Consider the following 18,411-nt stretch of genomic DNA (forward strand, 5'->3'; position numbering starts at 1 on the left):
CCATGTAAAAGAAAATATGAAGGGTCAGTACAAGGTTAAATGATGCTTCCCACCCCCCCAATAGTTATGAGTCAATTTGAGCCTCCTGAAGCTGCTTTTAATTTTTTAAAAAACTGTTACGAGTTTCTGATTTCAGATCTCCTGTTTGTCACATTTTGCTTGACTTCATCTCCTTTGGTTATCACTTGTGGCCGAGTAAGATCGTCTTCCATGAACACAGTCTTAACAGTGAGTCTGTAAGTGACTGTGGAGGCCAATTCTGGATCCACACATCCTTCGACAGTGGGGACATAGGTTTCCGGGCTTGAGTTGATCACAGTGAAGGTTTGCCAAATGTGCCTTCCTCTTAGCTAGTTTCTCCTGAGTTTGAGCATCTTCAAAGTCCACGACATCTTTGGTAAAGGCCGTTCTCCAACTGAAGCAATTGCAGGCCAGTTTTCCCCAGTTATCAGTGCTTATATTACATTCTTTTAGTTTTGCCTCGAGAGCATCTTTAAATCTCTTTTGTTGTCCACTGATATTTCGCTTTCCATCCTTAAGTTGGGAATAGAGTACAGTGGTACCTCGGTTTTTGAACGTAATCTATTCCAGAAGACCGTTCGACTTCCAAAACATTCGAAAACTGAAGCATACATTTCCAGAAGCATTTACTTACGGAAAACTCTAACACAGAAGCCGCGTGGCACGTTTCACTCCCGAAAAGTGTTCGGAAACCGAAGCAGTGACTTCCAGGTTTTTGGCGTTCAAAAATTGAAAAGTTTTACTTTCAGGATGTTCAAAAACCAAGGTACCACTGTAGTTGCTTTGGAAGATGATAATCCTTGGATATAATTAGGAGACGATTTGCTAAGATCCTTGCAATAATTTTGCTGGCCGCAGTGAATAAAGAGATGCTTCAATAATTTCCACATTTTTCATACAATTCGTTCTTACAGAACAAGTTTCCAGAGATACAGAACAAGTTTCCAGAGGGGTAGCTGTGTTTGCCTGTTGCAGTGAAATCAGCAGTCTTGTGGCACCTTAAAAACTAACATGTTTATTGTGGCATAAACTTTTGCGGATCAAATTTCACATAATCAGATGCATGAAGTGTTGGCTGAGTTTGCAGGTATATATAAACATGATTTTTGGGTGGTGGGGATTATACACAGTGAGGTCAGAGAAAAATGCAGAAAGTACACATAATTATGTAGTGAACAGTGGCAATTCATGAAACAGAACCAAAACACCCAGTGCATTTCCGAAATCCTTGATTAAAAAAGGAAAGAAAAAAATGCATGTTGTGCAAATCTGTCCACCCATGTCTAGCTTCCTAAAATATACCTGTTGCTATTTATTTTTTGGTTTACTTGCATCTGTGCTGCAGTTTCCTTTATTTTCCTCATTGTGATAAAAGTACAGTGGTACCTCGGGTTACAAATGCTTCGGGTTACAAATGCTTCAGGTTACAGACTCCGCTAACGCAGAAGTAACACCTCGGGTTAAGAACTTTACCTCAGGATGAGAACAGAAATCGCGTGGCGACAGCGGGAGTCCCCATTAGCTAAAGTGGTACCTCAGGTTAAGAACAGTTTCAGGTTAAGAACGGACCTCCGTAATGAATTAAGTTCTTAACCAGAGGTACCACTGCAATTTGTCACAGATCAGCCTGTATCTTCCAAACTGTATCTGCCATAAACAGAGGTCAGCATCAAGATCTACCCCCAAATACCCCAAAGGTCAAACACAGCCAAATCCAATGTCCTCAAAAACATTTTGGTACCTGAGGGGAACCACAAAATGGTGCCCCCTCCCTGCCAGGGAAGATGGGGTGAGCGAAGATCTACATAAGAAACAAGGGGCTGATAAAGATCTCATTTGGGATCTGCTGTCCCTGTTGAATCAGCCACCTAAGGCAGTCGGCTCATCTTGCCTCACAGGTGGACCAGCCCTGCCTCAACACTTTCAGCAGCCTATTTGTTTATTTGCAACACTTATTCCCCTGATCTTCCTCTGAGGAGCTCACAGGGACTCACTGAGGCTCCCCCAGGTGATTTGATCCAAGCAACTTACAGACACTCCTCCCTGGTGACAATTCAGACTAGATTTTCAGAAGCAAGTTGTGCCTTTAGACATCTGGCTGATGTCTTTATCTAGTGTGCACTTTCTGAAAAACAAAAAACTGAACACTGTAATGAAAATGCTCCAAAACTGAGAGTAGGGGGAGCAAAATCAGGGATGAACAAAAATATCACAAAAGTGTGTCGCACCTTCAAGTTTTCCAGAGCTGCAGTCCAGATTGGACCTTTTGCACATAGAATTGGAAGGGACCCCAAGCAAGAAGAATTATCGACTAAAGAAGAATGGAGGATGAAGTTGATGGACTATGCAGAATTAGATAAATTAACAGGAAGGATTCGAAACCTGCGGGATCAGAGATTCTTAGAAGACTGGAGTAAATATATGAAATATTTGAAAAGTAATTGTGATGAACAGATTACGCTAGTAGGACAGTAAGGAGTTTTGTAAGGTGGATTATTTGAAATATTGCAAGAAAGACTATGAAGAGAATTATTAGTTAAGGATAATTAAATGTAATATAGAAACTAAGAAATGCAGAATAAGTGATAAAGCACGGAAAATCATCAGAGGTGTTGATGGAAGTCCAAAAATATTGTATGAGAAGTTATGTTGTATGACTGTTGGAACTGATATGTTAAAAAATGTATTTTTTTAAAAAAAAAAGAATTGGAAGGGACCCCAAGGGTCATCTAGTCCAACCCTCTGCAATGCAGAAATCTCAGCTAAAGCATCCATGGCAGATGGCTATGCTGTTAGGTCACAAGCAGGGCTCTTCTTATGCCCCTATATGCTTTGCAGAAAGCTCCAATTCCCTCTAATGGTATAATCACAAAGGTTGTGCCTTAGATATTATAGCAGAACAAAGAACAGACGCCCCCCCCCCCTTTAAAAGAAGGTAGGTGGGCCCAAGCTGGTGTCTGCAATGGATTACAAATGGAAAGAGCTACTCAAGACCACGGGATAACATTCTGAGTGCAATCATTTGATAGAAAGAAAGGATACAATTTTATGTGCCCTCTTTCTTTCTTTCTTTCTTTCTTTCTTTCTTTCTTCCTTTCTTCTTGTCAAGTTACATTTTAGGACAAGGCAACTCACAACAGAAATGTCTTTAAAACCAACAACCCCCTCAATAATAATAATTTCCCATAGCACTGCAAATACACTGAATGGTATTCAATGCTAATGCTACTCTGAGTAGCCCCATTGGCATTAATAGACACGACTAACTTAGGTTCATTAACTTTAATGGGTGAACTCTGAATAGGACTTAAGTACCCTCTCCAATTTGTTTGATAGCATTAACTTAGATTTTTACCCTCATTCACCCAAAATGGAAGATTAAGAATGAGATTGCTGGGGGTTTTTTTCTTGAGAAACTGAGAGCTAAAATGACTGGGATCACTGTAAATGGAAACTATCGGAGAGGCCAAATAAGAAGTTACTGGCAAGAGCTAACGCGCCAAAGGAGCTCCTCCTTTTTTCTGCAAACACGAAATCCCCATTAATGTAATTCTATTATTTCAGTCCCAAGGCGTCACGTTTAAATTACAGAACTGCCTCATTATACAAAGGCTCAAGGGGAGATCCAAAACACTCTGATTGAAGTTCAGAAAATATGAATGACATTTACATAGGGCTACACAAGGCCGCTTGGTGGAAACAGTGTCTGCAATTCTGTGTGCCGTTCGGCTAGCCGAAATCCCGTTAAAGACAACGGCATTTAAAAACCCGCGTGCGGAACTGCAGCCCTCGTTAATTTGGGTAATCAGGAGATTTTAATGACTCAGGTGTTTAATAACTGACAACAAACCGTCTCGTTTTGTAATGACCTGTCTCATCCTCCTCTCTGTGTCGAGATAAGCTTGCGGATGAAATGATCAGTTTTTGCCGTGAGTGGAAAAGAAAACGCCTTGCTTTCTCCGATTCTAGGATTAAAGATTTCCAATGGAATGATGTGCACTCCAGTCATGCTTAGCTCTGGCAAGACCAATATATATATATATAAATCTCGAGTTTATTGTCAGGAGATCTCCTGCTGGAAATATTTTGTCTGAAGCGAGAGCTGGCGGTGACTGACCTTTCACAGTGGGCACAATATGATGGCGAACATTGCTGAACTGTCAGAGCTTCTGTAACAAGACCAAATCCCTTCTGATAGGAAGACTCAAGAGCAATGAGCTTCCCATGACCTACTCATAATACCCCTTTGACCCTGCCGGTAGGTTACAAATCTAATACAGGGTTTGAAAAAACCACACTTGGGCCACATGCTGTTTTGGCTTCCTAGCAATACCTTTTGTCTTCTCCAGCGAAAAGTTGCCTCAGAAACCTGAAGCTAAAAAGTTCCACGGAGTTTTGCCTCCTTTCTCTTCGTCGCAACGAGGAAATGTGACTGGAAATGGAAGTTAACATGAGCTGTCCAAAGGGCCTCGTCATTATTTAGATTGGCAAATCGCTTGTGACAGATGCATAAATAATGCTGTCCTCTCTAGCTTCCCAGCCTGCTGTTAAATGCGCAGCAATATTGAGAGTCAAGCTGAATTTACATACGCAATGTTACACTGTGGCTGAGGCTCCTGTTTCTACATGGTTGGGTGTTTCTCGGTTTTATTTAAAAAGGGTTGTATACCTAATGGTGCCAAGTCACCCTGGTCGAGCCAAGCAGGACTGGTCCCAGATCTCGTGGATGTCAGCAAAATAACCAGTAGGGAAGTGAAGCTACCAGGGCTGTGCTGGCGCAGGGCAGAGGTTTAATTTTTAATTTTTAGCCCAGTCAGTGTGCCAGTGCAATTGTGTCAGCGCAGCCCCCCAAACAGGTGAAGAAATGGGAATGGTGTTAAATGAATGGAGGAGCCTACACTAACTCTTATAATAATATAATAATAATTTATTATTTATACCCCGCCCATCTGGCTGGGCTTCCCCAGCCACTCTGGGCGGCTTCCAAAAAAATATTAAAATACTGTAATACATCAAACATTAAAAGCTTCCCTAAACAGGGCTGCCTTCAGATGTCTTCTAAAAGTCTGGTAGTTGTTGTTCTCTTTGACATCTGGTGGGAGGGCGTTCCGCAGGGAGAGAGGGGGCCACTACCCTACCCAGGAATAGGACTGCTCCTCATGCCGGTTGTGGGTTCAAATTACCAGGGGTTAGCAGGCGCAATGCTGTTTTTCTAGAAAAAGAGGTGCCAGAACTCACCATGAACGCCTCCCTTGTTCACTTGGAATGGCAATGGCACGCACTTAAGAGGTGCTGGGACTGAGCTCCGGCTGGAAAAAAAAGCCCCGTAGTGAGGGAATCCTTAATTTTTGTGTCCGCAGCCCTACTGTTTTTCAGAAGGTTGTGATTTGGCTAAGTTTTGTGGGGAGTCAGGGAACAAGAGTTGTGGATTTCACCTTTCTCCCTGGTAACACAAGGACTGATGCTGAGCCTAGTCAAATATGTGGTAGTTAAAACACCCAGACTATATCTTTGGGCAGCTCCTTCTGGCCACATCAAACAATATACGAGCTTTCTGTACAGGTTAAACAACTCTTAGAGCCTTAGCAGCAACAAAGATGGCACCATGAGGGCTTTCCTGCCGGCTCATTGTCAGAGCAATGGTTCTTTAAAGTTCTTTAAATAGGTTCTTCAAAGGTTTGCAATCTGGAAAAAAGAAGGCCGTACCTATTGTGATTCTCTCTCCCTCTCTTACTTTTTACAGTTAGTAAATGATGTTATTACACAGAGCAACCTGAACTGATGTAGGACTTGGGACAACTGGAAGATGATTTGGTTCCGCTGTGGTGCACAGAAAGGCTTTCTCGACTCAGCCAAAATGTAGCAGCTTTAGCTCGGCAGAGCAAAGGGTATAATTGTTTGTTTGGATAATGCTGGGAATATTCTGTTAAAAAAGAAACCAATAAAAATTACACACACATACAAAGATGTAGCAGCTTTGAGTAACTGAACATGAGGCGTGTTGTTTTTTTGATAGATTCCCCTGCTTTTTAGTTGCTCTGGATTGTTTATTTGTAATTCTTTTCTTTATGGTAACATTTTTTTGGGGGGGGGATGAAATTATTTGGTGGTGTTATGTGTCTGGGGATTTCTGGGATGGGATGGGAAGGGAGGCATCCTGCTTCCTTGTGCTATGGCCGTGAAACAACTGGTGGTGGGATGCAAATGGGTCATGGGAGGAGAAGATGGGTTTAGCAGTTAAGGACCACCTCCCTCTCCCAGAGACACTTCAGTAACCATGCCAACAGCCTGCTGAGACTGAAGATACTGCTACCTGGATGCCCGGCTGGTCTCGAAAACAACACCAGCAACCCAAAACCTGATTTTGGATTAAGCATCTAACTTGTATGTATTATTGAGATCTAACAAGGTGTGTGTGTGTGTGTGTGTGTGTGTGTGTGTGTGTGTGAGAGAGAGAGAGAGAGAGAGAGAGAGAGAAATATTATGCTTAACCAAATTCTCAATAGAGCATCATATTAACCTGGTGTGGTGGAATTATTGTGTTCTTTCACTACCATCCAGGTGTTTTTTCTGGCCAGCTTCCAGTTCCAAGTCTATGTATCTGTTGTTACATGTGATATAGCAGGTGTGGGCTCTAACGTATTTAAAAACACACACACATGCACGCACACACACACACACACACACACACACACACATATTTAGCCCACACTGTAACTTATGACTGTGTGGTTAAGAAAGGGAAGTGGAACACAGGAAGTGGGATTCTCTATGCATGAAAATAAGCATAGCAATGCCCAGCATGGTAATTTTAATTCACAAAGAGACTCAGAAAAGGGTGGTGTTTCTGGCAGAGAGGAAACTCACAACAATTACTTCAGCCACTGTAAAATAGGAACTAGGTTGGATTGGGGTTGACTGGAGACCAGCTTGGCGTGCAAGACAGAGCTGTTCCGCCTGGCCTTTGGTTTGGACTCAGTCTGACCCTTATGTTTCCCTCCCCTTATGGTTTGGATCTATGGGCTACTTTTAAAATGAGGCTGCATTTTAAATTGCATTTTAACCTGTATTTTAAATTGGCTCCCCTCATTTTCCTATCCCTCCCATTTTTTCTTATTATATTTTTAATGTAATTTTACTGGTGTTAGCCGCCCTGAGCCTGGCTCTGACCAGGGAGGGCAGAGTATAAATAAAATTTATTATTATTATTATTATTATTATTATTATTATTATTATTATTATCCACTAGTCCCATTGATGCAGACTCACCTTTCTTGCTTCAGCAAGGTTGTTGCATCGTGTGCCTTGGAGCATCATATGAACAGGTGGTTTTTGTTCTATAACTGTTCCAAAACCTGCCAAAGCACTTCCTAATTTATTGCTTTGATCCAATGCATTCTTCTGTGGTCATGATTTTCACCAAGTCCCCCTTTTGCCTGCATTCCCTGCAGTTCCCCTTCCTCCTATCTGCTCCAGATGGTGGGGAACCCTTTGGAGTTAAGTGGGAGGTGGCAATCAGGGGGTGGGGGGCTCCAGGAGAAAGTGGGGATTTGTGAAAACCACCACACCCCTTTTTGATTTACAGACCCTTCAATCAACAGAGGACTACCACTGGACCCAACTTTCTGTATATTGCAGTGATTAATTATTGGTATTTATGCCCTGCTGTCAGAGAAGTCCTGGGACTTCAGGAGGCTGATGCAACCAGAATGTGGCTGAAAACATGCAAACCTTAACAGCAAAGTGCAATAAGTATTGGCATGATCAAGGTTAAAGCACCGATGTCAGAAAATGAATAAAAGATTTCTTACAACTGAATTTCCATTGGTAGACAGGATAGTAGGCAGTCAAACTCTGTTCTCTTTCTTTCTTTCTCTCTCTCATCTGCAGGCTGAAGAATTTTATGGCTTAAGGCCCTTCCTTTAATTGTCTCTCATTAACAACCCAGCTGGAATTAGCCAATTTCCCCTCTTTGGCTCACAAACTCAGGCCTAGATCAGAAGCCAATTGATGGTTGGGAGGCTAATAAAGAGATTTTCATGCTGTTTTTGACATCTATGGTCCTGCCAGAATCTAATTGCCCACAGAACCACAGTTGGTTCCAGTGATGAACAGCTATCCCGGTACTCAGTTCATATATATAATATGGATACAAATTATTGGACGGTGGGAGAAAGTTGCTGATAGTAGTAATATATGTCTAATAATTACAACAGGGAAATACGTTTTCTTTCTGTTACCAGTTCAGTCTTCTCATTCTTTATTCCGCTTCAGTCATGGAAAACTCAAGCCAGAATATTTTACTTTTCTTGTTTGTTCTTATCATACTAGCTATAACTAATTAAAGTTTTCTAAGTGGCTTTTTTATACTTGTTAAATGTTTAGCTTTGACACCGACATAGTAATTATACAGTTTACAGTCACATTGAACTCATTGAGTCAAGAAATGCTTGTGGATTCTTCATAACCATAGTCAACAGGCTTACATGGGCTACAGGTCCAATTAAAACCTAATTACAATCCATTTCAAGCTGAAATCAACAAATTACAACAATTAATTGTAGTAATCAACTAGCAGTTTTTGCCTTGTTCTGTTCTCATTCTGACCTTAGGAGCTGAATTGCGTATTGCAAAAGCAGCAGCACATTTTTCATCTTTCCAGACATATACAAAATGAAACCATTGAAAGTGGCGGAGAAGTAAAAACATTGATACTGCAGTCAGATATTTCGTTTAGCTCACACAAAGCTTCGTTAATTGTGTAAGAAGGCATGTGGACTGATATTATGCTTCTAGATTGGGACTTTCATCAAAGCCAAGCAAAACACTGCAATAGCAATAGACTGCAGCCCTAACTATAGCAACTGGAATTAAATTCAGCCTCAAGCTATGTATATACACATATTTCAGGTGTATTGTAAATGTATCTGCAATCAAGGTAAACTAAAAGAGTTCTAATATAATTTGAACTGCCAGCTGTTAAGGCACATTGATACTGGGATAAATTCTGCAACTAATCTTTGTGGATGTAATAATAATAATAATAATAATAATTTATTATTTATACCCCGCCCTTCTGGTTTCCACAGCCACTCTGGGCAGCTTCCAATAAAATATTAAAAATACAATAAAACATCAAACATTAAAAACTTCCCTAAACAGGGCTGCCTTCAGATGTCTTCTAAAAGTCAGATAGTTTATTTGCTTGACATCTGATGGGACGGTGTTCCACAGGGTGGGCGCCACTACCGAGAAGGCCCTCTGCAAATGTCTTATTCAAGCAAATTGTCCCCTGCAAATGTCTTATTCTAGCAATATTTTCACAAATATCTAGGCATTCATGATGGTCACATAGAGAAGTTACTGGAAAATGCAACTTTAAATAGTACTAAAGGAAATAGTCCTTTAGTAATATATGTATATTCGAGAACTTTCAAAAGCTGTTCTTATGTAGATAGTAGATACGCATTTCCTACAAGACAAAACCATATTTGTTGCCATCATCTTGTCCTTCAAATGAAGAAAGATTTCCCCTTTAACTTATTCAAAACAGTGTATTTATATCTCATTAAAAAAAACAATTTAGGCCCAAAGGAGACAGCATGATAAAATACCGGCTGGCACTAAAAAATACACTCCTAGTTTCACATCCTTTTCCATAAAAATTATACTTTCATCATATTGTGACGCCACAGTCTTCTAAGGTACACAACATTCTTGTTACTCTGCAATACATCATTGGTTGCAGATGGCGAAGAATGGGGAAACATGGAATGTCATGATGTGATGATTGTACTTAAATTCTGCTAAATATTATGGAAGGAGAGGGCAGAATTAGGCATATGGTGGCTGATTTCAGCAACATCTGTGCATTTACCATCATCTCTAGCTTGGCCCTCTCTGAATGGTTTGAGAGACTAGAAAATGAGAAGCATCTTACTGCAAGCCTTTGCAAACAATTAGGAAAGATAGAGTCAACACTGTTTCCAAATCCAGGCCCAAACAAATTGCATGTAGAAGTGCTAATTATAGTGGGCAGATGAGAAACCTCGTTGCAAAACTGCCATTGTTATTTGTTGCTGGCTGCAAACTTTCATCAGTTAGTTAAATATGTTTCCAAATCATAAAATCAATCAGTTTTGGCCACAACCGAGAAAAATAAAATACAAGTTAAAGAGAAAGAAATGGGAAACTTCATTTGTCCTTGGACACTACAGAACCGGTAAGGAGCCAAACAACACATTAATATGGCCCAATTTGTACATTATATTGTACATTATGTAGTTTTAGAGCGTTTGGTACTCCCAATCTTCAGCCCCCAAATCTCCCAGAGTAGCTTATATACAATCAATTAAAACAAAATAGCAGGTTTACAGTCTGAAAAACACAACACACAAGGGAAAAGGGATAGGGAGAAAAATGTGGGAATGTTCAGGGATAGAGGAGAGGATATATTGTTTGATTATAGCCTTTCCAACTAGTGTTAATAAGTTCACAATTTAGCAGAGTAACAGTCCCCTTTTTAAACTTACAGCGGATGCGTTTGCTCAGGCTCACTAAAGCCTCTATAATAACTGTTCTGGTATTTTCCCCTTATTCCCTCATAAAAGATAAGACATGACACTCTTCTATAAAAGTATAAAAAGAGTTTACTCACATTCTGTTCACAATTGGATCCCAGAAGGCAGGCTTAATTTAGAAAAGTTACTTACACCTGGAAACTATCTCATATGGAGACAGTCCTTTGTCCTCTCTTGACTGGAAGCCAAGAGAGCATCTTTGGCTAAGCAGATGTTGCTTCTTCGATGCATGTAGTCAAAGAGAGAAAGATGGCTGCCCTGCCCTGTGCTTTTGTCATTACCTGCACAGGTGAGGCCACGCCCAGCTCTAGTCACATGCAGAGGAAGTCTGTCCCAGCCCAGAAGGAAACAGGAAGTTTACTTGCGGGCTGGACAAACATTCCTCCCCATGTGTAAACATGTTGACTCTAGGAATGTTGTACTTGACTGCTCTTGTGTTTCACATCCCACAAAAAAGAACTCAGGCATCAATTCTTAAACAGTTGCTCTTTCAGTGATCAGCTGGCACAGTTCAAGGTAAGGAGGTAATTGATGGCGCTGGTTTGTGAGTGGTGTGAATTAGTTGCTGCTGTGTTTTGAACACAGCAAGTCAAAGTCTTCTTGGCTCATGGTTTGCAGGTGGGGTCTACTAGGAGTCTTGGTATGGGCAGAGCCGGATTTAGGTTTGATGAGGCCCTACGCTACTGAAGGTAATGAGGACCTTTATATGCCCAGCTGTCCTTTGTTAACAATAAATTGTCGCTGTTTTTTGTGTTGAATATATGCTATATTTTAGGGAGCAGGCTAGCAGGTGGGGCCCATTACTTACATCATAGGAGCCTATACAACACAAAACAAAACACTGTTGCTGTATGTAGGTGTGCTGGTCCCGGGGGCTAACCGAGTCCATTCCGAGGTCAATGGTGCGGTATGGAGGCTGTCCATCAAAGCTGAAGCTGGGTCCAAGGCAGGGAGTCAGGTGGGATCAGGAACTCTGGCAGAAGAGCAGGACAGGGTGCAGGCAGGAACAGGCTAGCAACAACATTGCTCCTGCAACCTGGGACTGGGGCTGACTGGCTTTTATCTGCCCCGAGGCATAGGGCAGCCCCGGCCCACAGGTGACTCGCCTCTCCTGGCCTGGAGGCGAGCACTCCTCCTGCAGGAGCTTGGTTCCCTCCGCCTCTCTGCCCTGAGTCTCTGCAGCTCAGGAGAGGCTGGAGGATTACCGGACCCAGAGGCAACCTCCTCTTCCCCTGGCAGGGCTGAGAGTGGAGCACGTGCATGCAATGGGTCCTCCATCACCTCAGGGGCAGAGCAGACTAAGCTGATGCCTGCACCTGAGGATCCAGCACAGGTGAGAACCCTTCAGGCTCGGGCCCCAGCCCCGGCTCAGCTGGTTCTGGAGGCGGGGACTCCTGTGCATGCTACGATTCCTCAGGTTCAGCCTCTGAGTTCGAATCCCAGGCCATCACAGTAGGTTTGTGTTTTTTTAAATCTTATATTTTGGAAATGTACATCCAGTTCCCCCCCCTTGTTTAGTTTATAAGTAAATCTGGCACTGGGTATGGGTGTCCTGTTAATCCACACTCTGGCCTCTTTGTCTGTGGCAGAGCAGCAGCAGGAGCAGGTGAGGAATCACAGAATTGTAGAGTTGGAAGGGACCCCGAGGGTCATCTAATCCAACCCTGCAGGTATCTTTTGCCCAATGTGGGGCCCAAACTCATGCCTTTTGGATTAAGAGTCACGTGCTCTACCGACTGAGCTAGCACTGTGGGTATTTTTGAGCAGCATGAAACACATAAACCATAGTTTGTTTTGAGCTAGGGTTTAATGTAATGTGCGTACTGGGCCATTATTCACATTCACACAGCAACATGACTGAACCTGTAAATTCTATTTTTAAGTGAAAAGCAGTTATGTGGCTCCAATCCAATACGTACTCCATATTTGCTCCCAAACATGCCTCTTGCTATTACGGTTTGCAGGAAACTGGCTCCCCGGCTGGCATAGCGAGCATGTTCTAAACTGAGGTCCTTCAAGTTATTTCTTCAAAGTAAAAATGGCCACTTTTATGCACACTTCTAAAAGGGTGAAACAGTAACATGTAGCTTGGCTCTGGAATGCATATGAATGACACCTTCATATACGGGACATTTTGCTATAAAAACCACCCCTGCTTAAAACCGCCGTTTGGCATTCAAGAGATTTTGTTCCTCTCTCAATTAAAAGCATTCATTTTCACACAAGTCTCATTCATAGTTTTCTGGCTCTTAAAATTTAAGATGCAAGACCTGTGTTAACGACATTGTATGCTTGATTAGGGACACAGGTGGCACTGTGGGTTAAACCACAAAGCCTAGGACTTGCCGATCAGAAGGTCGGCAGTTTGAATCCCTGTGATGGGGTGAGCTCCCATTGCTCGGTCCCTGCTCCTGCCCACCTAGCAGTTCGAAAGCATGTCAGAGTGCAAGTAGATAAATAGGTACCGCTCTGGTGGGAAGGTAAACGGCGTTTCCGTGTGCTGCTCTGGTTCACCAGAAGCGGCTTAGTCATGCTGGCCACATGACCCGGAAGCTGTACGCCGGCTCCCTTGGCCAGTAAAGTGAGATGAGCGCCGCAACCCCAGAGTCGGTCACGACTGGACCTAATGGTCAGGGGCCCCTTTACCTTTACTCTTTATGCTTGATTTAAATGACTCTCTTCACCTTTGTATCCCACATAAGCAACATTCACACAGGCACACAAAACTGCAAGGGAAGCTCAAAGGAGTGTTTAGGATCATGTGTGAAAAGGCCACTAAAGACATCAGGCTGCAAAGTGTGGCATTTCTACTCTCAGGTCCCAGTGCTTACCAAATTCTCTCTTTTCACACAACGGTACCTACACCGTATCCTCATTAATCTGGAAGAGCTAATTCTATTTATTTTGTAACGCTCAATGCAATTTGCCAGCAATTCTTTCTCCTTTGTAAATTGAGGGAAATGCGTTTTCAGAAAAGGGTCCAACGTTACGCTGAAAAAGAAGCGGTGCTTTAAACAGGCAGCAAACCAAAAACCATGGATTGAATGATGTGTGAAAACACTGGCCTTTTCTTTAGCTCTAGAAACCGAAGGCACACACTTGTTTACAGGCTAGCATTCCTCCGAGTCACCTCAGAGAGATTGTAAGTGGTTGGCAGCAACATCAAAGGCAAGGATTTTGGCATGAAGTGTTTCGGTACAGGACGTCCTTAGCTGTCTTTTAACTAAGATTACTAGACCCTTTCAGCAGAGTTTAAATGTGTGGTTTAGTTTACTGTTTATATGTAGTGGAATAATGTTTGAGAATTACTTCTAAGCATGTCTTATTTCCCTCGCTTAATATTGTTCCCTCAGTGACTCTGCTCTAGGGCATAAAGGTTCCATATATTAATACACAGCTAAACATGTCAGCTCTACAAAGTTGATTACTACGAATTCACAAGCAGATTTGAAAAGCGCCCATTAATTTCCTCAAGAGATATACTTCCCCCCCTTCTGTTGATTTATTGCTTCAAGATGTTTCCTGCTTTTTATTGTATGGCTAAGTCAGGGTTCACTGGATCAAAATGGAATTTATATGAGAACATTTGTCACGTTGAATCAGCCGAAAGCTTTATATAGGGCTAATTCATATACGCGGTGATCGTGTGTGAGAAACCCTTTTCCCATAGCAGCTGTCTGTCTGGGGCAGTTTACCACCAGGACTTGGAGGGTGGTAGCTATCTGAGAAAGTTGATTTGGGCCTCTGCTTGAATCATAGAGTTGCGATGGACCACAAGCATCATCTAGTCCAACCCACAGCAATCTCATGTTCTACCATACAGAAGGTGGCAATCACATACCATCGGCACTTGAAATGTTTAAAGCTAAACCCCTAACAGAGTTATTATATGGGGCTCAGATCTGGACAGGCACTCGCCTTGGAACTACAGAAGCTGTTCAATCTAAGTTCCTAAGGCAATTTTTTCCTGCTCCATCCCGTATTCCAAATGCTTCATTGCACTTGGAGGCTATTCTCCACTCTGTTGAATTACAGATTTTGTGTAGGACACTTAATTATTGGCTTCGCCTAAATTCAAACCCCACTCGTCTACTACCCTTAGTATCACAAGATTGTCATGAGACTAAAATTGTCAACCAAAACCTTTACTTTTCTGGTTTATCACTGCAACGGTTATGGGCTTCAGCAAATAATTTGATTAGACAGCACCTATAGGATATTGAGCAACAGAATAATTTGGCCACGCTAAGGAAATTTTGTCCATGGTATGATTATTTCCCACCTAGTCATTTTGACACTTTGGCACCCTATTTACAAAATTTAACAATTCCAAAATACAGGGGCGCTTTCATTTTTGCAAGATTGAATACATTGCCTTCAGCTATGCTTGAGGGTCGATTTCAAAAAATTCCACTGGGAAAACGGTTATGTCCATGTGGAGACGACAGTATTGAGTCAGTGGCTCTTTCTAAAGATTTGAGGAGTGAGGTTATTAGCCCTCTATTATTGTCCATGCCAGGTCACTCAACATTGCTACTGTGTCCTTTCTTCTAGCACATGGGTAGGCAAACTAAGGCCAGGGGGCAGAATCTGGCCCAATCGCCTACTAAATCCGGCCTGTGGATGGTCCGGGAATCAGTGTGTTTTTACATGAATAAAATGTGTCCTTTTATTTAAAATAGAGTGGTACCTCGGGTTAAGAACTTAATTCGTTCCGGAGGTCTCTTCTTAACCTGAAACTGTTCTTAACCTGAAGCACCACTTTAGCAAATGGGGCCTCCTGCTGCTGCTGCGCCACTGCTGCACGTTTTCTGTTCTCATCCTGAAGCAGTTCTTAACCCGAGGTAATATTTCTGGGTTAGCGGAGTCTGTAACCTGAACCATATGTAACCTGAAGCGTATGTAACCCGGGGTACCACTGTACATTTATGGGTTATTTGTGGGGCATAGGAATTCATTCACCCCCCCATATAGTCTGGCCCCCCACAAGGTCTGAGGGATAGTGGACCAGCCCCCTGCTGAAAAAGTTTGCTGACCCCTGTCTAGCAGATCAAGATGATCAGGTGACAGCAAAAACTGCAAGGTTTTTAGCAGGAGCAGTAAGATCTTCTTATTTGATTATTGATGGAAACCTCCAAAATGTATTTTGTACAGTCAAGTTTTTACCTCTATCTTCAGTACATTTATTTTATTGCTATGGCTAGTGGCTGATGCAAATATTCTTCTGATCTGGATCTTAAAATTCTCATGCTCTGCCATCTGAGAAAGCCAGGCGTTTCAAGATGTCAGAATGATGGCATAATCATATAAATGTTGTGGAATACACTGAGAAACAAGATCTAATTTGCCATAGACATACAGTGTGAAGAGGATTGAGAAGTGGTTTATTCTGAGGTTTAAACGAAATAATTGACTGACTTCATAAAGTCTCATACAAAACATATGGACAAACTTTATCATGTTAACCTGATTGTGTTTGCCAAAGGCTAGCGACAAGTCTGCAGCAAATGTGACTGGAGGCATTGCAAGAGTGGAGGAGTAGAAGCTATGAGGCAATGAATTGCTTCCAATAATTGCTTCCCTTAGCATCCTGCCTCCTGGTGCTTGTTTGAACATTTTGCCTTGACACCATTTTTAAATGCAGACATAATCCTTATTGATTGTAATTTACCTTCACCTGAAGTACCAAACAGCAGAGCTGGTGACCGAATGCAAGATTTTTGCCTGTGAACATGTTGTTTGTCTTCATTATAATTAGGAAAAAGCAAGCATAGCTAATGGGAATGAATACAGATGTATCGTTTAGCCATCTTTTCCAGTGTTTTTTCAGAGAGCACATTTAAGCCAAATGGCCATGAAATGACAAACAGACTGACATTAGTCCCCAAATATTTCCAATCATCTTTCTTGTACAAGGATTCCTGTAGCCCTACTTAGTAGATCTCGCTTAATTTTCTAGAGCTACCTATCAAACTGAATCAAGAAGTCCCCCCCTTTGAATTTACATTTACCAATGTAATTTACCAAGAGACATATAAAATGCAATCAGTATTAGAACAAGATTAAAACATGATTTACATTTTAAGGAAGTAACAAGATAAATAGGTAAAGGTAAAGGTAAAGGTACCCCTGCCCGTATGGGCCAGTCTTGACAGACTCTGGGGTTGTGCGCCCATCTCACTTAAGAGGCCAGGGGCCAGCGCTGTCCAGAGACACTTCCGGGTCACGTGGCCAGCGTGACATCGCTGCTCTGGCGAGCCAGAGCCGCACACGGAAACGTCGTTTACCTTCCCGCTGGTAAGCGGTCCCTATTTATCTACTTGCACCCGGAGGTGCTTTCGAACTGCTAGGTTGGCAGGCGCTAGGACCGAGCAGCGGGAGCGCACCCCACCGCAGGGATTCGAACCGCCGACCTTTCGATCGGCAAGTCCTAGGCACTGAGGCTTTAACCCACAGCGCCACCTGCGTCCCAACAAGATAAATACTGCACGTATATACTTAAAATTCCTGCAAAAACTGTATTACTTAACAATATTTTATACAAAGTTCCTTCTCTCATTCTTCCTTGTCCTGAATAAGACTAGTGTTAGTATGATACAAGATTCTGATATATTAGGCTCTTATTCTTGTCTCACTGAGCTTACTTTCACAGAGGTAGGTACAGGACTGCCTTAACATATGTATCAAGATTTACTGTACATCTACAGGATTGGTTTTTATTGTTTTAGAGTTTATAGGAATGATTGTTTTATAGTTTGCAGAAATGGTTTTTGAATTTGTATTTTTTGGTACTTCATTTCACTTTTGTCTTGTATATTTATTTTAAATTAAGTAAAATCATAACATTGTGAAATTGTAAGAGGCAACAAACTTGCATCTGAAAAACAAATACAATTTAAATATCAATACTGGAGCTTATACTTTCCAAATCACAACACCCACTTAGCTGAGTATTTTCTTCCATACTGACATGTCTAAAATTAGCTTGAAGGTCAATTCTGAGTAGAAATAGCCTTGCCACAAGTACCCTTGCTGGAAGTGTTTAGTGCAGTAGACTTGTTTTTTTGAACAGCACAACAAGGATTTAGTAAGGACGAGTGTTGCTTTTAAAGTTTAAAACACAATCCATGGGGCAACGGACGAGACGGCGTAGACAATGCACACTCAGTGCAGGTTTAGTGTGCAGGGCACAGCAGTAAAAACCTCCTGCATCCAAGGATGGATAAGACCAAACGTATGTTCAAACGTGGGTTGAACATAAATAGTGCTGTGCCCTGTGCTTGCATGGACAAAGATTTCCCAGCTATGTCTGAACTTGGGTTTCTTTCCTTTTATCCAGCTTGTAGGCAGCATGTCATTGACAACAGACAATATTTTGTTTGGTCCCATTCCTTCTAGTGCTCTGGAATTAGAAGTGCAACCAGTTTCCACTAAAGGGCTGAGCTGTCCCTCCACAGTTCCTACAGATGCTTGGCAGTGCTCCTTTTTCATCTTCCTTCAAGTCTCCCTTGTTGCACATTTGTGATCGCCCCTTTTTATATTTGCTTCTTCAGACTCCCCCCCCCCCACTGTTACTGTTCTTCATGGCATCATCTATACTCAAAGTTGTGATCACAGGACACCTGTCCTCACAAACATTTCCACTGCAAAATAGGTTGAAGTTGAGAGATTTGCATTTTTTGAACCAGTAAAAAATTTAAGCATGGTAACACTGTGTGTTCATGGACCTACAAGGATTGCAATATGATTTCAGTGCTGAGGATGCAATTCAGATGTGGATTACAAGTCACTTGCTTCTTACACTGGGCTT

The sequence above is a fragment of the Podarcis melisellensis genome, assembly GCF_964234715.1.
Source record: "Podarcis melisellensis genome assembly, chromosome: 12".
NCBI classification, from domain to species: domain Eukaryota; kingdom Metazoa; phylum Chordata; class Lepidosauria; order Squamata; family Lacertidae; genus Podarcis; species Podarcis melisellensis.